The sequence below is a fragment of the Abramis brama genome (genome assembly GCF_963993115.1).
Source record: "Abramis brama genome assembly, chromosome: 21".
In the NCBI taxonomy this organism is placed as follows: domain Eukaryota; kingdom Metazoa; phylum Chordata; class Actinopteri; order Cypriniformes; family Leuciscidae; genus Abramis; species Abramis brama.
Genome location: NC_139983.1, coordinates 16,737,877 through 16,764,807, shown reverse-complemented (window position 1 = coordinate 16,764,807; position 26,931 = coordinate 16,737,877). Strand labels below are relative to the sequence as shown.

The window sequence follows — 26,931 nt, the reverse complement described above, 5'->3', positions numbered from 1 at the left end:
TAGAGAAGAGGGAGAAACACCCAGAAACACTTCATACATGGCCGCTCCCAAATATAAGGGTCTTTCCTTGCCATTAATGCTTGGATAACACGCCTATGTCTCCTTCGATTAAAAATAATGGGTAGTGCGGTGGCTATGATATACGTAAACCCACCAACATCCGTTGCCATGATTTCTGGAATGACTTATCGTGAGAGGAAAAAATTACGTTTTAGTCGCATAACATCGACACGTTGTTGTGAGCAAGACATGCTGCTGCTGTACAATATAGCATACAGGAATTACCCGTAGAAGATATATACAGGTGGAGGGTTTCTAAAAGTGCGTTGCAACTGCGACAGCAAAGCTGACCAAGTATTTGAAAGTTCAGCAGCAAGCTCATTGGCTACTGATACAGCAGGAACCAATCAGCTGTGCCCTTTAGAGAATGATGTGATTGCAAGCAGTTTGAGTTAAGGACTTATTAGCCTGCGCCATCAGCCTGAGTTTCATGACAGACCTTTGTATTTCTTTAAATGCCACTTTGTTATATAATGTAAATAGTGTTTTAGCCCCTATGTTTTCATTTGGGTATCCAAGACATGACTAGCAACACTTATGAGCAATAATATAGTGGAATTGACTGACATATTGAACAAATAGGTGGTGGCTGATTGATTGGATGTTTGATCTGGTGAATGATTTGTTTCATGCAATTAATGTGGAACAGTAAATGACTTAAAAAGCACTTTTGGTAGCTAGCAACTTCAAGAATCCTAAATCATTAGATTTCCCAGTGAATGGATGGATGGGTTTTTCCTGAAATTTTCCCCTTCATTCCTTCCTCTGCTTCCCCTCATAACCCATGAGGTCTCACAGTATGGAGTAAACTATCTGTCGAATCCACTTAGAGTTTATTAAGGACACACACATACCCCATTGTGAGTTAACTCTAATTACTGGAGCTTGATTTGTAGCAGTCAGGAGTTTACCGGTAAGGTCATTGGTAAGATGTGTGGAGATGTGAGAGGATTCATTTAAATTCATTTAGTTTTACGAACATTAATAAAAAGACATAGCTTTTCACAAATGGTTTCTGCTCTATTGCTTATTGTCAATATCTTCAATGAACACAGTAACGGGTGATATAACTCTACAGATTGATCATTGTTTTGGGAAATAATGATTCAGTTCTCTGAAATAACAGAAGCTAGTCTTAAAGCAATGTTTTGTGTTCAATATATGCTCTTTATGCTGTCAAGTACTTTAGAAAACAATTTTGACATCCCTCAGTTTGTAAAAATGGCATCTAGAGTAATGCACGCACAAAGGAAGCCTTTAGGGCAATTCATTGCACTATGAAAATGTTAAAATACACAGAATTTCTTATGGTAGGCTACATGATACTAGTGTGATGAAATTGCATTCTAACCTCATCTGTGCAATGTTATATTCAATTCATCAGTAACTCCTCCCATAATCACACAGATCCATGCAAGAATACCACAAAGGAACTGCTTGTATCATGCAAAACTCGCAGGGAAAACGCATAACCATATAACACACATCAGTGTTTAAATCTGCACATTTCTACTCGGGTGGTTTCAGGGTGATTGTTTAAGTCGTTTTGGCTTCTGTTCAATGACTGCTTACTGATTTATTAAGCTGATGAATGTACTTTTGGGGGCATTTAAAAAAAACACACCCCAGTGCTGATTTGGCATCAGTAATGTGATGTCATCAGGGACTGCGGTTAGCAGATATTGCTGCTGTAGTATTACCTCATTTAACCTGTGCCTGAATCGGATGTCAGACTTGCAAAAACTCTTATGCATGACTCACCAAGAAACGTTTGATTTATGGCTTAGATATACAGGAGAGATGGTCAATGACATCTAGGGATTTAAGTTTTTCATATTACGGGATGTCTCTATGTCCTTCTTGCATACAGTTGTCATTAATCCAAACGCATTGCAGCATTCAGCGCGTAATTATTTCTGAGTGCTGGTCTTGTGCTGAGAGCAGCCTGTGGGACCTGGACTGTGAGTAAGCAAACAGAGCCTGTTTCACATTTTTATGTGCCGTTTATTTAGGGCTGTCAACAGTCTGTCATTCTGACAAGCACATTCAGTGGAAGGATAATAAATTCAGCGGGAGAAATGCCTGAACAGATTCAAGGTTTGTGGAAGTAACCGTTTTTTTATTTTTTTATTTCCTTCTAGCATATTCAGTGCATCCACTTTAGAGTGGATTTCATTATATATTTAAACATATAATACTAATTTGTTTGTTTTTTATTTGTTTCTGTGCATAGATGAAGCTAATACATTAATTTAAAACTGTTTACATTTAAAAAGTTTAAATTAAAAAAATCTGTAAAAATAGAGCCCAATGTTCTGTGATAATATGAAGGAATTTTCCATATTAATTTTTCACAGGTCTTTCTCCCATATTTTGATTTACGCATTGTATTGTGTTGTGTTTTAGGATTAAAGGAAAAATCTGTAAACTGGCAGAAAATTACCAGTACCTTTTCCGTTTTTCTACTTATTTAAAAAAATATATAATTTCATTATATTATATCCAACAAGTTAATCAAATTAATCACAATTTATTGCATGTATCCATATTTGCTGATAAAAGCTCACAAATAAAGATAGACGTTACATTTTTACAGCAGATAAATTTCAGTATAACTTTTTTTTGCACTAACCCAATAAATTGACAGGCCTTGTTAAAATTAAACTCAATCAGTAATATTTATTCATACTTAATACGGAGCAAAAGCAAGCCTTTACCATAGTGTTTGAATTGATTGTTCATTTATACTTAACATGAAGTACTGGAAAATATGAACATTTTTCACTCAATTCAGAAAGGCAGCTGAAAGTAGGCACACGTCATTGTGTCTGTGTTTCCTCTCGTCTCTCATAAGGAGAAATCTCTGTTTGATTTATCCTATTTGAAACAGACGGTGACACTTATATCATCTGTCTTATTGCTATGGTCCCTCCAGGAGCAGAAATCTAAACACAGCGCGGTATACACCCCTGCCTGCCGTGAACAGCACTGTCAGATGCAGGAAATGTTCTCCAGAAAACCTGTCTACACTCCCGTGAGCTCTGCTCTCAAGGGAACATATCAAGGGGCTTCTAGGGTAATATTCATGGCTGACTGAAAATAGGACTATTTTTATAATAAACTTTGGGAAGTATAGTGAAAATTAATTTAAGGTCGTCATCAGCAAGTTGTAGGTGGCAGGTTTATGGACTGAGGTAACACCAGGTCGTGTGAAGCTGTTTGCCTGTGCTTAGACTCATTCTCCTCAGAGTGTAGACAGCTTGAACTAGCTGCCGGAGCTTCAGTTCCCATCTGGCAGACTTTACCTGTTTTCCATTCCAAGTCTGAAGACTCTTGACCTATTAGTGTCTTCTCAATGCCCTATTAGTCAAACGCCACTCACATATAAACCACCTGTCCACTAGCATTACCACAAACTCAGTCACAGTGGATGGGAGGTCCTGATTATTATCCAAATAGATGGATGTAACAGTGTCGCCTTTGAGCTTTATTAAAGGGTTGTCACATTTTGATATAAATGCATTTTTTTAAATTAAACCATAAATTCATAAATATTTTAATTCTCAAATTATAGATTTATTAAAAAATAAATGTATTGTCATTTCAGAAATAAAGACATTTTCTCATGCAGCAAACAATGTAAAAATGCAGTTTCCCTCAGCCTCTGAAGTTTGGATTTGCACGAGGAATCCTAGATTAGATCCTAGATTTTACAGGCTTCATTATCCTGGAGAAGCAATCAGAAGTTCCAATCAGCTTCTATATTCATATACACTGTATACACATCAGGCCTGCCAGAAGATGGCTAAGCTTACCCCAGACTTACACACACTCTGCTTATGCCATTTGACCAAACAAGGAAGACTTCTGCACCCTTTTCTCGTCCATCACTGGAACATGCACATAAACAATAGTTGTTTTTAACACATGTCATGCTTTTATGGACCAGAACTGCTTTGTGTTTGTTATGATAATGCATTACACAGATTCCACCATGATTGTTTTGTCATTTACTCATGAATGGAACATTGAACAAAATAATTCATGTAACATATGACTCCACCAGTGATTTGAACCTTGTTTCGTTTGGCACATGTTCTGGGTTGTGAAAGGGTCAGTAGAATGAGCTTTGACAACCAAAAAAGGCCAGAGACATGTCCACATTTAACACATTTAACATTTAGTAATAAATCCTAGCAGACACAGTCTAAGTACACCGTCATAATGGATTCTTGAGCTTTCTGTGGTTTTGAGTCCAGTAAATTTGACAGACTTGTAGGTTCGGGTAATAATTTGTAAGTGTTCCTTGTAGTCACTGTAGTCGTCATTTAGATGAATTAACTGCTGTAATATTACTGATATCTCATCCATTTTACAGTGTTGTAACAGCTGTGATAAGATTTTTTTTTGATAAGACATACAAAAGTAGAAATATCACAGATTCTTTTTTTATATTTCTTTTTTCTGTATGACCATAAATGACGGAGTAATTTAAGTTTATAGTGCTACAATGTGGAGAAAATCCAGCAAAACGCGCCCGCGCGTTTGCCGATCTCAGAGGGTTAACGCAGTTTTCCCACACTAAAACAAAAAATGCTGTGTCATGCAGCAACCAATCAGACCAGCTTGTGGACGAGTCCTTGTATGGTTTTCCTTGTGGAACCTGAGGGATTTGCCAGATAGTAGCCTATCCAATGTTTTCAATTATCCAATATCAGTCAATTTCTCCTTGTCCATTTTTTTTATGTTGAATATAAATGAGGTGTTCGATTTCAGTCGACGTTTTGGTGTAGATAGTAAAGAAAAACAAGCACTGCATTAGCAGTGACTGTTGGGACTAGAGTTGTAGCTATCGATTATTTTAGTAATCGAGTATTCTACTGATTATTCCATCAATTAATCGAGTAATCAGATAAATTGGGGTAATACACTCAAAAAATAACTCTTTGAATGAACATAAAAAAATCATGGAAATGATTTCCACATGATTAACTTGCTTCATTTCAGCATTATGCAATTCTGTTATTCCAATTTAATGTACTTACATTGGGTCAACTTAATTTATTAAGGTTGATTCAACTTATTTACTATGGTTGGACACAGCTTAATTTAATAGTGTCAGCCCAACTAATTTGCAATGTTTTGGACCAACTAATTTACTTAATTTGCATTCAACTTATGTGTTTGTTATTTTCATTCATCCATTAATATTTCATTTATTTTAGTGACACATAATTAAATTGATAGACTATAGCTAGCTATTTGCTAACAGTAGCACATATTAGCATCTTAAATGCTAAGATTTACATGCTCCTTCAACCAAAGCAGTTAAAATTAACCATATCAGTCCACAGCCAAACACTGTAACCCACTGTAATTTAAATGGTTCTAATAATTCAAATGTAATTGAACATTAAACACAATTACACACTATCAAGTCTTCCCTTTTCTCATTTTCTCAAAAAAACATAAAATAACACTTAATTTTTAACCTTAATTCAACCATATGCAAAGCATGCTGGGAACTAACAAGCACTGCCCAGTTTCAGTTAATGCAACACAAATCATTCATGTAATCCAACACAAACGGATTAAGTAAACTTAAATTTTACATATTAAGCAGATTGAACACAATCAAATTAAGTTAGGGCAAAATGGCAGTTGGCGTCGCACTATACTGCCACCTTCTGGATGTAAGAAATTTTTACTTAACATAAATGGTTTGTGTTTAGACAACACGTTAGGATTTTGTACTGTTAAGTTGAGACCTAATTACGTGGACCTTAATAGAAAAAAAACATTTCAAGTCAACAAACACAATTATTATAAGTAAACTAAACATAAATATATTATGTAAAGTGCACAACCTTCCTAGTTCATTTTTTTGAGTGTAAAAATAGATCCAAGTGAACAACAGCCTTTAAAATGACTTAAAAATACAAATAGGTAACACTTTACAATATGGTTCATTAGTTAACATTAGTTAACTACCTTAGTTAACATACTAAGAATGAACAATACTTCATACAGTACTATGTATGTTCAATACTTAGTGTAACCAGGCTGTTGGCGCTCTCTGCGGACATTTTTTTAACGTAATGTACATAAGTTATGTTTATATTAGCGTCTATCGCGTATAGTTGGACGCTTGAACATTTTGAATCCACTCGTGCGTCCAAAGCGAGCGTTTGAAGCGAAATAGACGCGTGTTCGAGGCGAAATTCCCTTCTTGTGGGTGGGGCAAGTGCTTGTCCACCACAACATGCACATTTATTAAGTTTAGACCTTGACCAACTTTTTCAAATGGCAGGTTTTCCAAATGGCAGTATATAAGGTAAAATGATCAAATCATACATTATTAGTAGTCCTATTATTAATATAACATGGTAAACAATCCTCATAGTAACATAGCTGAACAATGTCATTCCTTCTTTGATGTCCTGAATAATTCTATAGGTCTGTGCCATTTCTTTGTTCAGGTTATTACTGTAAAATAATCTGTAATTTATTTTTGTTTTGATGATAAATTGAGCCAGCCTCCAAAACCTGTCCTGTGAATTATTTTTATTCTTTCTCACACAACACGGTCCAGACACAAACTATGTTCTAATACACTAAAGTATGTTGGTTGTCTTTACATTAGAATAATAATGTTTCATATAATCTAGATTTAGATATGGAATAAATAGCATTCAATACAAATTAATATGTCTCATTGAAATCAAGTTTTTGTGATAAAAGATTTGCTTAGTTTTTTCTTCACCACGTGACAACAGCAAGCAGGCTCCTGATTGGTTAACGCGGCGCGAACAGACGCTAACGGTGCGTGTCCACTGGCAACATGGAAATCACTCGCTCAAGATGCTCGATTCGCGTTCGGTGTGAACGCAGCATTAGAAAACGGTTTAATAATGGCGTTCATGGATTCTCGTCTGTGGAATGCGCCACTTCCGGTATTTTGCCTGTTACTCGACACGGGTAAATTGCAATCAAGGTTTTTTTTAAATCGAGTACTCGACTTTGAGGAATCGTTACAGCCCTAGTTGGGACATTTCAGGATCAGAATGTACTAAAGCTTCTAATTTAATTTTTATGAACCCTTATTTTCATCAAGATTGTTGAATGAGCTACATTCATGACCTTTTGTTCCTCCTTATATTCAAACAAATACAGCAATCTCATGGGAAAGGTACATTCGAACCCAGCAGGTTTAAGTGATAATCTGCATTAGCTATATGAAATCTATGAAATTTCAGAAATAACATCTGCATTAGATTAAAGATGAATTGATGTTTTAGACAAAGCCTTGTAGTCATTACCCTGGTTATGAAAGGATATTTGCCAAGCTCTGACAAGATATGTGTTTTGATAGAACATACCAGGTCTTTCAGAAAATTTTGTGCATAAACTTTGTTTAATTTGAATGGTAGGAGAACAGGTGGTTTTATCTCAGTGAAGGATTTATGGATGTATGTTTGTACTCTCTCAATGACCTTTTACCTCAAATATAATTTTTACATCAAAAACATGTTCCTGTAAAAATAATACTATAAACGTAATCTAATGCAGTGACATTCATACATCTTTAGGTGTGACTTTATGTGTCTAAATGCACATTTGCGCCCGGTGCACATTTACATCACAAGCAGACGCTTCTGAGAGGCTCACAGTACAAAACAGCATCTGTCACCTGACATTAGAACATTAAAAGTGATGCTTTGTCTTGTAGTGTAAATAACAAGGACACACAGGACACTCTAAATAATGAGGTGAATTTGAAATAAATCTGCTATCCTATAAGTGTCACAGATTCCCGTCTCGTTTCATTCGTTCGCTGGTTCGGTTTGTGGTGTCATGCTCAGTTTGTTGGGTTCCATGCTGTAGCAGATTTTTGTTCATGTCTGACACGAACAGGAATTGTGTGTCCAAAGTAATTTGTCAAACACCCTGTTGTGTTCCAGGTTCATCTCATGAAAATGTAAGTACAATCTGTGTTCCGTTGGAAGGATGAAATTAATTCTGTCGTGCCTTGATCAACTCATTTGTTTCTTCTTGCTCATAATTCACTAAAAGGCTCTACGTTCTGCCTCAGATGCTGCAGATTTTACACATGCCAAAAAGTGGTTAAAAGAGGTTAAAGAATGAGAATAGTGTGCAATATTTGTTGACTTACTGTACAATTGTCAATCAATAAAAAAAGTTAAACGGATTTAAGTGGAAATTATTTTAGAATTTGAATCAGTTACTTGATTTTCAAGACAATTAATAACTATGGCGCAAATTGGGTTGAAATGAGAGATTGATCTGCAGTGTGATAAAACTAGCGTTGGTGTATTGAGTACAGCGGATGGAAATAAACAGAAACATCCTAATTTACATAACCGAGTCCAAAACATATTCACCCAGTTTTACAGACTTTAAGCCTAGTCCCAGACTAAAGTGCATGTTTGAGCTGTTTTAACTGAAAGCAATTTGTAGTGATGTACAGTATCTTAAAATATGTCAGTGGCTTGCCTTTGTTTTGTCTCAAGATGCACACCAGTGATGTTTTTTTTCTAAGGTTTGTTTATAAAAATGATTTAAATGCCCTAAATGAACTAAGGCCTAATCCTGTCTTAATCTAAGGTCTATCTGTGAAACCAGGTCATAGAATCGATGAATCTGTTAAGTTAGTAGGCCTACTTGTTACTCCCCAACACTGTTTCTGTCTGCACTGTTGTTGCATTGTTGCTCTAAGTACATATAGGCTCCAACATGGCTGTTGGATCATGATTCTTGTCAGCTGTCTGTGGATTTTCCCAAAAAATCAAAGTGCTATTTAATGGTAGGACATTTCCGTTTTTGTGTTCCACTGCTCAGTGCTTTTCTATGTAAACATACGCTTGATGAACGTCTTTGACATTTCGCTACATCTTGCTGCTCGTTCAGCGACTCGTGCGTGAGCTCTGTGTTTTCGACTAAAATAACTTATTTTTTACACGTAGCACATCTCATCTGTCAGTTTCAAAACATTGGGCCGTTCCGATTTGATTACATTCCTCAGCTCTGTGTCTCGCGTTTTTAAATGCAAAAACAGTTGTCAAGGTCCTTTGAAAGCAGAAATAAGGCATGACTGATGGCATGTGTAAGTTATGTTAAATAGAAAATAGACAAGACAAAGTTCTTTGGTCTGCACAGGTTTACTCGCAGTGTGTTGCTGCTTACATTATTACAAAACAGAAAGAGGTTAGCAATTCATTATTTCTGGCACATCATAATCAATTTAATTTGTGGGCACTGGGCATTATTTAGACAGCCGTATGAATGTGACTCCGAATGATAAGGCCATACCCACAGAGGTTTCTTCTGTCATTATGGAGGAACTGTCTTTGTTTGGTTGTATCAATTATTTCCAGTAGTTCTTTTTCAGCTCTGGTGGTCTATTGTTTGGCTCAGATGGGGTCTTAAACAAGAGGGAGATACTCATACATTTTGCATGCTAAGAGACTTGATAGCTGATATATTATTTCTCTCGCTTTCTGTTTTCCCTCATTCTCGATCTTTATTATTCAAAAGCATTTCATTGTTAAAGAAATTTCTCATTAATACCTTTATTATCAGGGCCATTGTGAACGTCTTGTTCTGAGACCGTGGTTTTGATTTATGGGGATTAAAAAAAAAAGCACTTGGTGGATTTGTATCATTATAGGGTGGTTGTGTACACACACTGCAAACTCACATTTATGTTCAAACACCATGTAAAAGTGAATTTTACATAATAGGTGCCCTTTAAATATCTAAATAAAAAATAATCACATAGCTTTAGAAATAACCTGGCAGATAAGCAGCTGCTAATATACAGCATGAATTAATCTAAAAAATAACAAAAAAAGTCAGCTCTTTCCCTATGATTCTACAAAAGCAAGCAATGAAGGTGAAATAGAGATCCCCTAAATTGGTGAAGTCCATGCTACACAAAATTATTTAAAAATCTGTAAAATTCAAAGTGGAAACCTTTGCTCTACTCTAATTTTTGCTCTATTTTTTTATTTTATTAGCACTTCTTGGGAAACCAAGATATGGCAGCTGCCATACTTAATGAATACTCCTCCTAAAGACTCATTCTCACCAGCCATTCCTTCACTTTTGATCATACTGATTAACAAATGATACCTATACCACCTAATGAGGAGCAATTTTTGTCTAATACTAAATGGTATATTACATTTCCCTGATATTACATCCCTTTATCGCATCTCGTTGTAAGATACAGTAGGGTCGTATACTATATATAATATATATCCCCTTTTTTTTAAACCAAAATGGTGCTTGATCGGTAAACTGCTCTGAAAACGACCTGGTATTTATGCTTGCTGAACGTTGATTTAACTGACTGCATAATCTGCCCACAAATTTACATAGCACATCATAGTATTTGAGGTTTAGGGGTCTCTGATTTGGGGTCTTTATGCAATCACAAGCTGTTTTACTGCAATGTCAGAAATTACAATAGATACAATTATTAGTAAGCTTATAGTAAGCAATCCCTATGCCCCTGATTTTAGCAGATCCTAGTTTGAGACCAGCAGTTTTAGGGATTGATATGGATTTTTTTTTTTTTTTTGTGGTGGAAAGATGCAGAATGGTTTAAGATTAAGGCACTGGCATCAGTGAATCTAATATGATTTATGTGTATAAAGTGAATATATGTGAATTTTTATTTTTATTAAAAATATCTTCATTTTGGTTTTGAAGATGAACGATAGTCTTATGTGTTTGGAATGACATGAGCGAGTAATTGATGACAGAATCAATTAAAAATTGTGCTTTTGATAAAACTTGGCTTTCTATGCAGTAAAATTTTTATATATTCTGACATACTACTGACATTATAACAATAGCTGCAAAAAATATCCTTTAAGCATAATTTAATTTTGATAAAAAGAGGATAATCTAATAAGGATGGGATATCTAAAATTGTAATATCTTAGATATTTAGTTTACTGCCAAGTTTCTCGAAAATAACTCTCAAAATATCTTTCAAAATTCAATATCATAAAGCAAACTTTGCTGAATCTTGTGCTAGTTCCTTGGAAGCACTCATTGTATCAGTCTGGTACCTTGTAAACACTTCAAAGTGATAAAATTGTGCACCCTGACTCCTGACAATTGTGTAGAAGCCAGCCATTCATATTGAAACGTAATTTTGTCAGATAATGCCGTTTATGCATGTAGTATGCATCAGACAGTCAGTGAATGGTTTGTGGTCATGTTGTATAATGGCTGCAACTAGGATCACAATGACTTCAAGAGTAACATCGCTGCTTTTAGTGGCCTTTTGGAACAACAAACATGTTTTGGTAATCTTTCAAACTGCTCTGAGACACTAGCCCTCGGCGACTACTGTAGCTTCAGCGGTTTCAAGATGAAATCCAACAGAAGCCTGTGACATATTTGTTTCTAAGCTTTGGATGGAGCAAGTTATTTCAGATGTGTTGAAGTTTTAAATTCTTGTCAAGTGTTGAGCCAGTGGCAGCTAAAATTACAATGTTTTTTACAGATCAAAGATGAGTTATTCATTTGTTGATGCGAATGTCTCAATACAGATAAGAGAGTGGTACTTCAGACTTTGATTCTTCTTGGGATCAAATAGGTCTGACTATGTTTGTTTGTGTGCCCGCAGGTCCGAGGCAGTATGAACCAGAATGATGTTTCGTCTCCATGCCAACTGAAGCTTCAGGTCGAGGTACACCTAAATCCTCCTGTCAGAAGGTGACCTCTCTGCCCCAATCCGGTCTCTACAGGGTGAGTGACCAGATCATTGCACATACACAGTGACAGCACTGTTGAAATGCATTTTTGTTTTGTTCCCTTCTTTATTTTTATGCTAACTTTTTCTTGCTTAAGTTTATTCTTCTGTTATAAAATTGCAGAATATGTGAGCTTTTTCAAATGTTAGTGCAATGAATTTGATGGGGAATAATGATAATGAATAACTCATTCTGATGCCTGTTTGAGTTCAGACAACTCACTTTGTGCTGATTATTATGGAAAGGCCATTAAAGGTCATATAAGTTTGATGAAAGGAAATGTCAGTGAGAGAGACTTTTTGTAGAATAATTCAATCTTCATGTTTTTTAAACCTCTTTTTGAGTCACCCAGTGAGTCTTTCCATGTATATTTATGTAGAGAAATGCATTGTTTTGTCATAAGTATACTTGTAAATTGTACACAACGTATACATTTGGACAAAAATTGAGCTACATAAAAAAAAAAAAACTGAAAATATATATATATATATATATATCAGGGCTGTGACAATAAGTAAAAAAAAAATAACGCAGATTAATCCATTCCGTATTGACCTTTGAACCTGGAGCCGTTCTAGCCACCATTCGACTGTAAAATGAAGGAGGGAGACGAGAACGCGCTGGCGCTGCCTGGATCATTGATTGGAACATTTACTTGTCAAAAAACAGCCGTCATTTCAATGTTGATTCACCGGTGAACGTAAGGGACCAAGGTCGAATCAATGTTGGATTATGTTTCGATTGTGCAAAACGAATCAACGTTGAAATCGTGACGTTGTTTCACCGTTGATGTCGTGACGTTGTTTCATTGTTGATTTCGTGACGTTGTTTTACCGTCTCTTCTTTCAATATGGGTGAATAAAGATTGTATGTCGACGTTGAACCAATGTTGAATTATGCTTCGGTTTTGCAAATTGAATCAACGTTGATATCGTGACGTTGTTTCACCGTCTTACCTTTCATCATGGGATAATACAATTGTAACGTTACATTCAATTACAACCTAATTTGCAGTTGGAACATGAGTCATCACAATGCTGACTGCATTTGTGATTAACTGTACACTAAAATATTGTTAACTGTCAAATTACTTGCAGCAATGGCTTAATTAAACACATTTAATAAAAATATAACACATGCTCAAGATTGTAAAACAAGTTTTATTCTGAAAAAACAAAAGTCTAAAAATACTTTCTAAAACAGATGAAAACCATCTCAAACTTTAAAGGTTCAACTCCACCCCGTTCGGTCATTTTTGTAGTTTGATAGCAGAGATACGATTATCTAGCAGCACAGAAACGTTTTATTCACATGTTATTAACAAAATGTCAACAATGGAAGACTTGTTTGTGTGAAACCATGATACATTTGATATGATACGTGATACATTCAGGATTCTTTGATGAATGGAAAGTTCAAAAGAACAGCATTTATTTGAAATTGAAATCTTTTGTAACCGTTTTCACCTCATTATACTGTAAATGTTTTGCTATCCCTTTTCATCAGTTTAATGCATCCCTGCTGAATAAAAGCACTCATACTTTGACACCAGTTGTTTAAAGTATATGTACCACTTAGGTACTAATATACACTGTAGGTTTTAAGCTATATTCACCCTTTAGGGCTCAATAAGGTACAAAGGTGTACTGCCCACCCCAGTGACAGCTTTTGTATACTTTTTTTTCCCCTGAGAGTCAGAAAGGTCTCTCTCTCTCTCTCTCTCTCTCTCTCTCTCTCTCTCTCTCTCTCTCTCTCTCTCTCTCTCTCTCTCTCTCTCTCTCTCTCTCTCTCTCTCTCTCTCTCTCTCTCTCTCTCTCTCTCTCTCTCTCTCTCTCTCTCTCTCTCTCTCTCTCTCTCTCTCTCTCTCTCTCTCTCTCTCTCTCTCTGCCATTCTGCGTGGGTGTGCTGTAGCAGCTTGACACTGAAATCTTTGGAGCTTAATTATGGTCCTGTCACACCGGGAGAATGAAACATTTCGATCTCTCCTCGCGTAATCATTGAACATGAACATCAAAATCGACCCATCATTAATACCTTCTGAGGTGCATGACTTTACATAGAGTGACATGTGTGTGTTGGATGACAGAAATAGCTGAGATTTATGATGTATTGATGGGCATGGATTGTTCATTAATAAAATAATACTATTGTGCTACCTAAATAGTACAGTGAAAAATATCATGGCATTAAAAGATTACCATATTCATATACCATGGTATTTAAATGCTATTCCATGGTACTTAAATGGGCCCTATTAAGTTTTGATTTTGTTTTGGGGGTCTACTAGAATATGGAATGATATTCCGGACATTATTCAAAAGGAATTGCAAATTGTATTTGCAATTGCGTTTCCAAATTGTGGACGCATAAAATGTGACATAATCCCAACGCAAATCGCGCATTACCGTTTGCATTTTCGTTTAAGCGAACGCACAGTGACTGCCAAATTTAAAATGGAAATGCAAAGTCCGTTTGCAACTGTGTTTCACATATCTTACGAGTCTTGACCCTGTCATATTTAAATAGCAATTTCAATTACCACGTCTGCTTTTTCACTCAGCCAAAACTCAAATGAAATCGCAATTCCCTATAGTATTTCCATTTCCGATGCCTTACACGGAAACCTGTCAATCAGTGTCAAGGGTGGGATTTTGCTATGGGGCGTGTTCGTGTTGGGACGTGACGTCACTCACAGTCGACGGTCAAGAGATGCCCTGAACGGACAGACGCCGATTTATTTTAAACAATGGAGGTAGTTGATGAAATTGTGGAGGACTTTATGATGCTCGCGCAGCAAGTTGATGACAGTACATCCTCTACAGATGTCCTCTTACTCAGAAGCCATTTCGTTTTGGATAAGTTAAATGATTTCGTGGCCTTGACCATCAGTAATGTTGTCTACGCCAACCTCAGTGAAGTAACGTTAGCTAACAGGCTTTTTGTGAAGGACAGGACAACTAAAGGACCTGGACGTCCTTTACTGGACATACCACAAGAGATGAGTGTCGGTGCTAGGTCTCACCCCTTCAAATAAGTGCTCTCAATTTGTGAAATTCAATAAAAATGCTGTCTGTTGCTGTAAACCTGTGGATGTGTGTGTGTGTGAGAATGTTTGTTCCACTTTACATTTGTGGTGTAGTATCAGGCTTTCATTTGTCAATTTGTTTAGATTTATGTGGGATTTAATCATTTTATTGAAAAATTAATCTCAACTGTGAAATGGACAAAAACAAAATTATACATAGGCTACTTTCAGAACAATTAAATCAAACCCAGGTTTTTTTTTTATGTGTTTAGACAAATAATGTAACAAAAGTCACAAAATTCCATTACAGTGAGATAAGGGAGCAATGTTTTTTTGAATGGGGGGAAAATATGAGGTCCAAACAGAACCCAAAGACAACATGAGGGTTTAAGAAATATTCATTTTAAACTAAACCAAAACCAAAGCTGTTGCTGGACACAGCTGCATTTAGATCAGCGCTGAATTCTTCATAATGACTGTAATGTACTTAAATGCACTTAAAATCCCACTGCATTACTGTCATTGTCTTTGGGTTCTATTTGGACCTCATTTGATATTTTCCCCCCATTCAAAAAAACATTGCTCCCTTTATCTCAGTGTCATGGAATTTTGCGACTTTTGTTGCATTATTTGTCTAAACACACAAAAAAACCTGGGTTTGATTTAATTGTTCTGAAAGTAGCCTATGTAGGGTGAATACTGGTAAAGTGGGACACTTTCTGATAATTTACCTTCTGCATAATGTTTTATTATGATCCAAATGTCTTAGCCCCTCATATTATACTATTCTAAATAGCTTAAGTGCTCTACTCTACTATACAGAATAAAAAAGAAAGAAACATTAAACACAGGATGGATGACTCAAACACACATGGACCCCAAACCACATTTTTCCAGGCGCTACTGTCAAACTGGGACACCTTTATTGGCAAACTGGGACACTTTAAACCCATTAAATTGTTATTCAAATGTAGGCCCAATGAATTAAATACACAATAACAATATAAACAACAACAGAAATAATAAAAATCACTTTTTTTAAGGAGGGGTGCAGGTACAGCAGATTCTTTCCACCCCTCCCTCCCTCCCTCCCTCCCTTCCTTCCTTCTCCACAATATTTTATATTGGGTTTAGTTTATTTCATATAAATTAAAAAAATACAAATCTTCATAAACATTTCTTTTTATAGGCTAATTTTATTCCACACAGCCTAATTTCTTTTTGTTGAAAGGTTTTTTGCAAATGTCACAGCCATCCAAGCTTGTAGGCTACCCTCCATCTTTTTTCTTTTTTTTTTGGAATTGGCATTGTTTTTTAAAATCAGTTTACAATCTTTGTTGAAATAGCTAGCTAACAAAATGTATGAGGGGCATACAAAAAGGGAACTCAATTCCCCCATTAGAATGACTTAAATGGCTGTCCCATTTTGCTAGTAATACCCTGTCCCAGTTTAACAATACACTATTGGCAAACTGGGACAGTGTCAAAATCACATAAAAAAAAATAAAAGGATTCATATGAATGTGATTTTTACAAATTCTGATTCACCATTACATCCTATAACAAAATATAGGCTATAACAATTACAAATGATCCATGACCATGAGTGTTTTCATTTTTATAATTTTAACATTATTCACCTCAGAATGCTATGTCATTTTACTTTACCATCACGGTTCACTATAAGGTTGTTGAATATGGTGTGCCACACCCCCGGAAGTGATGTCATAGCCACAGAGTCTATATTTTTTTTATCACATACTTGCTTATGATGAGCTCAGTGTTGATTTTTAGTAATGAAATCATTTACATGTAAAGATAGAAATTAAGAAGCTTAACTGTCCCACTTTGCCAGTATTCACCCTATAATTCACCCTATAAAGTTTTTGCCCATTTCACAGTTGAGAATAATTTTTCAATAAAATGATTAAATCCCACATAAATCTAAACAAATTGACAAATGAAAGCCTGATACTACACCACAAATGTAAAGTGGAACAAACATTCTCACACACACACACACACACACACACACACATCCACAGGTTTAACAGCAACAGACAGCATTTTTATTGAATTTCACAAATTGAGAGCACTTATTTGAAGGGGTGAGACCTAGCACCGACACTCATCTCTTGTGGTATGTCCAGTAAAGGACGTCCAGGTCCTTTAGTTGTCCTGTCCTTCACAAAAAGCCTGTTAGCTAACGTTACTTCACTGGGGTTGGCGTAGACAACATTACTGATGTTGCTGTTGGTCAAGGCCACAAACTCATTTAACTTATCCAAAACGAAATGGCTTCTGAGTAAGAGGACATCTGTAGAGGATGTACTGTCATCAACTTGCTGCGCGAGCATCATAAAGTCCTCCACAATTTCACCAACTACCTCCATTGTTTAAAATAAATCAGCGTCTGTCTGTTCAGGGCATCTCTTGACCGTCGACTGTGAGTGACGTCACGTCCCAACACGAACACGCCCCATAGCAAAATCCCACCCTTGACACTGATTGACAGGTTTCCGTGTAAGGCATCGGAAATGGAAATACTATAGGGAATTGCGATTTCATTTGAGTTTTGGCTGAGTGAAAAAGCAGACGTGGTAATTGAAATTGCTATTTAAATATGACAGGGTCAAGACTCGTAAGATATGTGAAACACAGTTGCAAACGGACTTTGCATTTCCATTTTAAATTTGGCAGTCACTGTTAGGGTTGTGCCGATAGACGATAGTATCGTGTATCGACGATAGACAGAGATATCGCTGATGGCAGATGCCTTTGACGATATCAATACGATAATTGGCTCGTTTTTCCATTAATGTATTAAATCATTATTATTATTATGAAGCTAGTATAGTTATTAAATTAATTAGGAACTACAATTATATTTGCCTTGCCTAAATTCATAACGACATCACCACATAACCACACTTGCGCCATATCACGCGCGTATGAGGACTCCTCAAAGAAAATGTTTTTAAAACAGACAAAACAAAAACTACATCCCACAACGAAATTTCATTGCAAGGTGATCCATTCACAAATTGTCAAGAGTGCTTCTTTAACAGACGCATAAATTTTATACAGAGCCTAGATGAAGACGCGGCATCGTTGTTCGTCAGTATTTTGTTTCCATAGCACATTAACAAAATATTTAATGACACGAATAACACTAAAAACAATACAATTACAAAATATTAATTATAATAATAATATCAATAAAATGATATACGCCGCCTAGGCCTAATAAAAGTCTTTAGTTCACGAAGCATCTGTGAAACTCTGCCATCTGTGAAAATCACAAGCAACTTCAAACTTGTTTAACAAGAAATATTCTTCTAATTTTTTCGCTGTCAATAATGTAAGTCCACAAGAGAAATATTCAGCCAGTAAATTAAGATAGTTGCTGTAGCCTACCGTTATCCACCGTCGACTCTGAGAGAACGCGCCGTTAATGCAGCGAAAGCTCAGTCCGTTTCTGCTTTCGTTTTCAGGGATTGAGCGCGTTTACATGCACGTTATTAACTCGATTATGCTGAATAAACTGACAATGCATGTGGTCATGTAAACGGATTAACCCGTTTTCCTTTATCAGAGTCAAGTCATAAGTTTAAGTCGGCGTATAACCGATCGACTTTTAGATTTTTGCCTCTGATTTCTCCTGGCATTTAAAACACCTGCGTTATTGAAGTGCGGTGCGCATGTGAAGTGCATCCAGACAGAGAGAGCACTGGTAGGAGGACATATATCGCAGACTCCGACTCTTTCTTGAATCAAGAAATTAAAACGTGTTCACATCTCGTCAAACAGTCAAAATGCTGCAGATCTGTAACGGCATGAGAGGATAATGTGTGTCCGTAAATTTCCCGCTGACATGTTGAAATACTCCGAGTCAGATACAAGAATGATTAGGATCTTTTTTTTTTACCTCACTATACCAGGAAATAACCTGATTTAGCCTATTAATAAACACTCCACCTTTGCTAGCAAAATAGAAAAAAGATTCTCATTTAAAACGAAGTAATAAAACAAGCAAATTGATGAGTAAATAAGCAAGTTAATAATCAAATAAGTAAGCCCCGCCCCCTCACGATAATATCGTGTATCGCCGATCTCACAGGCTGACGATAGGACGATATGAAAATGGAGCATATCGCGCAACCCTAGTCACTGTGCGTTCGCTTAAACGAAAATGCAAACGGTAATGCGCGATTTGGTCCACAATTTGGAAACGCAATTGCAAATACAATTTGCAATTCCTTTTGAATAATGTCTGGAATATCATTCCATACTAGAATAGGTTTTCATGCTTGAATGTTCAAAACATAATTTTTCACATATTTTACATTGTTGTCGCAGCTCTCTTTCCAGCCTGTCTGTTACGCTCTGTTTAGTTCTGGTCTCTATGAAACACCTCCTTCTGAAAAGCGCAACATGCTCTGATTGGTCGGCTGGACCAATGTGCTGTGATTGGTCAACCACTTCGAGTGTGTTTATGTCTCACTCCTTTCCATAACTGCAAGTTTCAACACAATACTAATGCAACTCAACCAGGCTTCGCCACTTTTTTTTGCGTATGCCTTAGGCAGGAATTATTTAAACAGGGAATATCGTGACCTGTGCGTTCCCAGAAGAAAACTCAAGACTACAATGGAGGTGTTTCAGGGAGTTCAGAAACAGTGCTTACTGATATAGAGAATAACTCCCGTTGGAGTGGACTTTGTGCTTTGTATCTTTGCAGACCTTTTTCATGCTTAAACAGCAATATTACACACTAAAGACAGTTGAAAATGTAAAAAAGCATAATAGGACGGACCCCTTTAAAAAAAGTATTACATTCAAAATGTCTGTTTTGACCATTAGGCTATACTGTTAGCGAACCTAGTTAAGTTTATTATGGTATAGTGTCAAGAGTATTGCAGGCTTGGATTTAAACTGTGTTTCTTTGTCTTTTTTTCAGTTGATGTGTGTTGGACATATTTACTTGATGCACTCAAACAGTAAATCAGGGCTTTTTATAAACAGTATCTGAGGCCATAATGGTGTCACATCCTGCCAAATGTCAGCTTTGTCTTGTCATGCAAGGGGAGAATTAGATGGTATTAGACCAAAATTTTGTTGATATTTTGTGGTTGGTTAGTCTGGATGAAAGGACATCCATTGACATTGTATGCAGCTTCCTGTTTTTTTCTCAATCAGCTTTTAGATGTTTGCACAACATGATTAGGGCATGAAATAACGGGACACTTTTTCAACATCTCTAATCTTCCTCTGGTGACCCACTGAAAGAATCAGCCAGATTATTCTGCTCATATTGGTTAGATCCAAATCAGTTTTTGAGAGGCTGTGTTATGTACACATTTGATTTAGATGATTTGCTTATTTACAAATTTAAATGACCAGAACAGTCTGTCAAAATGCATTCAGTGTAGTGTCACTCAAACAGAAATGACATGCGAACAATGCAGAATATGAATTTATTTATAAGCAATGAAGTCAGTCATGTTCTGTAGCAACTAGTTAGGCTCTGCTTTTGTTGTCTGTTGTTTTTTAGGTAGGGCAGAGCGATATGTGTGTGTATATATATATATATATATATATATATATATATATATATATATATATATATATAGGTGGGAGACATGACATGCAATTCTACCCGTCCATGATGTCATAACCTAATAAAAATGGGTATTTTTTTAAAATATATATCTTCATGTTGTTCCTCTGACAAGATATTATTACAGCATACCATATTTGTAGTTGGTGTATAAAGACCTCTACTTCAAATTTTTATCTAAACATCAAAATTGTCATGTGGTGTGACTGTCCGGGATATGTGTGACCTTACTAATATGACAATGGGCCCTATCTTGCACCCAGCGCAATTGACTTTGTACACCGACGCATGTATCATTCCTATTTTGCAACCGTGCAAAGCGCGCTTTTCCCTCCACAAAAGCACGTCGCTAAACTACGGAATGAACTTGCGCTCCCTGGGCGGTTCAGCGCAAAAAAGGAGGCGTGTTCCGGCGCAAACGTTCCTTCATGCTATTTTGCAGGTTTAGAAAACAATTGCGCCACTAACCAGGAAAAAATAGTTTAAAGTCAGTGGCGGGTTGCGCATGTTATTCATATGCTATTTTAAGGGCGCATGCTTGGCCATAATCAATGTAGCGTGTGCACAACGCGCATACACTTTGATTCTCTCATCTACACAGAAGCAGCAGTTTTCATTTTTGCAAATCATATATTATTACGATAGATAGATATATAGATATATAGATAGATAGATAGATAGATAGATAGATAGAAATATAGATAGACAATTTGTTATAAAAGCATACATCTAGCTTACACATTTACCCAAATTATCATACGCCTTTTTAACCGAAGTTAATTTGGGTGGGTTTCTCCATCCCCAACGTCCCTGACGAGAGCGTTGCTCTCCTCGGCTGTGAACCGCTCCTGGCGCGCGCCTGGCAAATCCGCCTGGCAAACGCACACTTGCGTTTCAGATCGTTAAAATAGGGCCCAATATATATCAGCAAAGTATAAATAATTGATAGATTTACAGTTTAAGTATAATTAGGCAGAATTAGGCCATTTCAACAGACACAGAAAGTGTTGATGTCTGTGTATGATTTTAAAGCAAGTTCTGGCCAAATACATTTTGTCCGTAAAATGGGCGTCATATGGTGTGACACTGCTATCTATATTTTGAACGGGCAATAATTTGGACATCATTATGATGAAGAGGTCCACACTCAACCAGGAAGTTGCAGTGCCATCTCTGGAGTGGTTTGCAAGGTCAAGAGTTGAGTTCTGGCTTTTTAATTTTTAATTAAAAAGCTCTGTATCTGATATGCTCACTAGTGGTCAGTATTTTGTGTCTTATGGTGTGACATTATTTACATAAAAATTAAATACTTTTATACAATAAATTAATTCTTAAAAATCATTCCTGCCATGTGGCAATTTACATGCTAAGTATAAGCTAGCTGTTTTTAGTTAACCAAGAGATTAGCTTAACTGAACAAAACGTCATATGGTGTGACACTGTATCATATGGTGTGACTGTTTTTCTAAGTCACACCATATGATATATTTGTCACACAATATTACATACACCTTTTTTAATGATAAATAAATAACTATTCAAAACATATTCAATGATAATAGTGAATGTTTAATAGTGAACATTAAATTACCTATACAATTAATGTATTTCTTTTCAATTTTATACTTAATTTAATGTTCTTGAAGTGAGATGATGTTTGATTTACTCATATTTATGAGTTTCTTATAATTTAAAAAGTTTTAAAACAATGGTAGTATGTTTTTTGATTAATGTTAACTGAATTGAATTAATTGAATGTTGAATGCAAATAAAATACAGTTTTTTGCATTGACAAATTGTGGAGTGGTGCAGTTCATCATATAGCGTGACACTATATAATTTGGTGTGACATTCAGAATTGTGCCAGTAAAAATACTTTCTTAATTATAAATCATAAAAAAGTCAACGGAACACAAGATAAATAGTATCAGCAAGAGTCACAAGCATTTTCATAGATTTATAACCGGGTTTAACATAATTAATCTAAAATATCTGGAAAGGCTGAGGAGAGATGACTTACTTTGCATGATGATTTAGAAAAACAATACAAAATCTAATGAATCTGCACAAAATAAATGTTAAATCTTAAGATAGTAATGAAAACAATTTATGTTGAAGTTAGTTACTTAGGGAGAGTATATCCCATTTTCATTTTATATAGAATAACTTTTGTCACACCATATGACAATTTTAGGCACGAATGCAACAAATTGGTGAATAAATCCAATTTCAAATACAAAATCTAAAAGACCACATATATTGTGGGAAATGCAAGAGTCAGTACAACACAACTCAATATTTTTTATGCCTAATATTTGAAGTAAAAAATAAAAACTTTTTTCAGGCTTATATGTCTCCCACCCATATATGAAAAAAATATATGTTTTTTGTGGCCAATATAGTATCAATTTGTCTTGGGAATGACAGATAGCCAGAGGGATTTTGATCCATTCCTCTTCTAAGAACAGTGGCCAGGTCACTGTGTGATGTTGGTGAAGGAACACATCTTCTTGCTCTTCCAAAATATCCCAAAGTGGCTCAAAAATATTTAGATGGTCCTCCACATATATCCATATGGTCCTCCAGAATGGTTCGGTAACTACACCGAAACTAGTGCTTGGCAGTGACGCGCCAATCAAGCACAGTACGGAATGCCATGATATTTCAGCCCAAACCATCACTAGCTATGTTTACATGGACACAATCGGAATGAAATCAATCCGATTGATGAATCCGAACAAGGTGTTTACATGAATGATAAATAAAGTAATCGGGTTGATGTGCGCGTTTATATGTCACAAGTATGTCACGGATCTGATGTTTTGACATGCGCACACTGCACGAATATACAGAGTTTCCCGCTGTTCGTGCATAAATATTCTCATCTATTGGTTCTTTATTTGTTTTAAACAGCAGATGTAATATTAATTCGTCTCTGGTCATAATTTAGAGCGTATTAACCGTTTTGCCGTGCTGCTTATTGATCACGCAGTAAAAATGCCCCTCCCCGCGGCCAAAACCAGACGTCTGTGGATGAGAATCCAAAACAAGGACTGGTGGGACGTTGTCCTGCTTCACTTCACAGAGTGAAATGAGAATTTTAGAATGACGGGAAATTTATTAATATGACACTTTATTCAACAGGAAGAACAGCTTGTTCCGCGCGTCATACATCATTACGCTATTTAACGTCATCGCACATGCGCAGTCCTTTCAGTTTCGGTTTTCAATCCGATCAAGTGTTTACATGTTCTCTCGATCGGATTACAAAAGGGATAAACCACCCCTTTCAATCCGATCAAAATTTCATTCGGATCGAGCTCAATCGGATCGATTAAGGTGTTTACATGAACGTTTTTTAGTCCGATTGAGCCGTCAATCCGATTATAAGTGTCCATGTAAACGCAGCTACTGATCCACCCATGTGCTGGGCTCACAACAGTCGGGGGTGGTACGCCTCTTTGGGGCTTCTCCACACCGTAACTCCACAGAGCATATCAGAATGATTTCTGAAGGATCATGCGACACTGAAGACTGAAAATGCAGCTTTGCCATCACAGAAATAAATGTCATTTTAAAATATATTAAAATTGAAAACAGTTATTTTCACTGCTTCTTCAACCTCTCTTCGAGTGTCTCTCCTCATCTGTGTCTTATCGTGTACACTGTCCATTCTAAGATACGGTCTGAGCTTTCTGCAAAGTTGCCCCATGCTTCAAACGGATAAAACTGACGTGTATCAGGTTTTCTGTAGGATTAAGGTTTTAGGACAGAACTCCATTTGAGAGTGATGTAAATTGGGTCTCATTTGCCTCCAGTTACTGATAGCACAGAACAAAACCCCCCCAGCATTGCTCTTCGTATCTGAAAAGAAGCTCTGCCATCTGAGCACGCTTTCATTTGATATACACAGACCTCCCCCGCACCTGTCTGGGTTCTCCAGGTCTGTGTGTGTGTGTGTTGGTCCATCCTCTATCAGGGATTAATTAACACTCTGTAAGGGGAAGACTGGAGGGAGGTTGAGTGTTCAATGCAGAGGGAAAGATGGATTGCGAAGAGGGGAGAAGTGAAATAGAGTAAAAAAGAAAGAGGCCGGTGAGCCGTTGATGGGTGAGAGTCTGTGATGGGATTTAATTGCCTGCTTGTACAGGCTGCAGGGTATTGTACCTGCCTGTCACACTAACACACTCACCGTAGAGTATTGTTTTAAATTAGTTTTCCATTTAATTTTAGTTTTGGTAATTTTATTATGTGCTTTTGTCGTATTAGTTTTTCAGTGTTAGCAATTTTAGTACTTCAACTTTTAACTTTTTTTATGCAGAAAAAGTTTGTTTTTCATTGAATATGTGTATTTTATTTTATTTCAGTAAAACATATTTTTAATAGGTTTAGTTAACAATAACAACATTTGACTGAGAAACACACAAGAAGACATGGTAGAAAACTGTCTGTGTTTTTGATTTTTGGGTGAACTACACCCTTTAAAAACTCAACTTTATACTTTCATAATTTGTTAATTTAGAAACATGCATGTTTGAGTAGCTAATTATCATATATACTCTGTATAATGTGTTTTATTCATTGTGATTCTCCATGTTACATTGTTCCTCTGACTATCCGTGTTAAACAGCTGCCATCTGAATTCTGATTTTTCTGAGAAGCTGAAAACTCATTTGACTCTCTCTGGTTGATTGGGTTCAGTCATAAGCAACTTTATCACATAAATGCATGCATAATTCCATAGTTGTGCCCCCCTGGCCCAAGGCCACATTCACTATTTAACCGCATTCTTCTCAGCCAATCACATCACAGCATCCTCCTAAGCATGACAAGGGAAAAGTTTATCCCCAAAGACATTGCATTGCGGAACACACAAACACACACATGCTGCCGCCACAACCACCACAGCTCCATAAAAAATGATCACCACTGTTGAAATGGGTAATTATGGAAAGAGGGGAATAATTTTGGTTTATCTATGTCAGTCACGCTTGCTACACTCTGTCTTTTGGCTTCAACAGGAACTGCAGCGTAGAGCGTATGCCAGGAATGCATTTCTAACAGAGCGGGAATAATCACATTGAACTGCCGGCCTGCATGAGTAAATAGCATGAGCACAGTGTGCTGAAAAATTGTGTTTACTTGACGCCACTAAATGCCTCCAAACGCTTGGATTATCCGACGGTAATTCTGCCACTGGCAAAGATTAAGTCTCATTTATCAGTGATAAATGGTGCTGTATTGTATATCATGATAGACCAGATTTTTACATTTTTTGAATAAAATTAATCAGTGGTGTTTATTGATGCAATTTTAGTTTTATTTTATGATTGCTTTAGGTGATTGTTGACTGGCATAAGTCATAAGAGCCTAGCCAAAGGGTACGTTTACATGACAACGATATGCTTAAAACGGAGAAGTTTTTCCTTTGAGTTTTCCGCGTACAGAAGACACCATTGTCAAAACGATCCTCATTCACACGGATTCGCGAAAACGACTAAAAACCCTGTATTCTGCTGCCAGGCCATTAGATGGCGATGAAACACTATAGACTGAACACGTAATATTCATGTGCATGATGTTATTGTCTTCAGAGATTCGCGTTTTTGTTGTTTATATGGAGACTGTTTTCAAAAACTTGCACTTTAAAACCCGGTTTTAAAAGTTTGTGCATTTTGTGTGTAAACCTGTTACTGAATGATTTTCACCCTTTTGGCTCTGACATGGAAGGAAGACAGATATATATACATACTGCATGACATGAAAGAAAGGTCAGACCGTCAACGTTGTGCAACATCAGAGACATCCAGCAAACCTTAAACCGCTCATTTGAATGTTCTATCCATGGACGACTCAAGGAACAGATGGTGGGAAGCGAAGTTGGATTATTCATTTAAAATGAGAGACAGACAGATAATGGTGCGTGGGTGCATGTGTGTCGTAATTGAAGTTTCTTGAGGCATAGAATAGGAGGATCTGCTCTGAATAAGCTCGTTTTGCCTCTAGAAGTAAATTCCTCATCTTCACAGGTGCTTTCACCTGCACCTGTTATCTTTTTATCCACTTGGATGGATCTCAATGTCCATGTGTCTCTCTCTCTCTTTTCATATCCTCTTTTCTCTATTCACTCTCTCAGTTTGTCTGGACCAGCATTGTGCACACACTTTGGCAGGTGTTGTAGTGCAGGTGAGAAGATTGTGTGTGTGAACTGCGTCATAAAATCTTTGACAGAAGACCGAATCTCCCCCTAGATGCTTGCCCTTTAGATCATCTCAGATGTGAGATAGCAGGATTTCACAGATCACAGACAATTGAGATTTATGTGACATTTCTTGAGCGGACGCTGCAGTTAGAGTTAGTTGAAATGGATCGAAGAGTTCATCCGGCATCAGTTGGTTCATTTCATTCTTGGGGTAAAGGAACCGGTCAGTTGAGCT

The 26,931-nt window shown here is 36.6% G+C and overlaps 1 protein-coding gene across 2 annotated transcripts in view; it reads left to right on the top strand.

The window, feature by feature from the left end:
- chrm3a (cholinergic receptor, muscarinic 3a) overlaps positions 1-26,931 on the top strand; it is a 123,147-nt gene that overhangs the window by 17,146 nt on the left and 79,070 nt on the right. For both annotated transcript variants that reach the window (XM_084096747.1, XM_084096746.1), the window contains exon 2: positions 11,723-11,844. The gene's annotated coding sequence lies outside the window, so the exon portion shown is untranslated. The remainder of the gene's footprint in view (positions 1-11,722; positions 11,845-26,931) is intronic.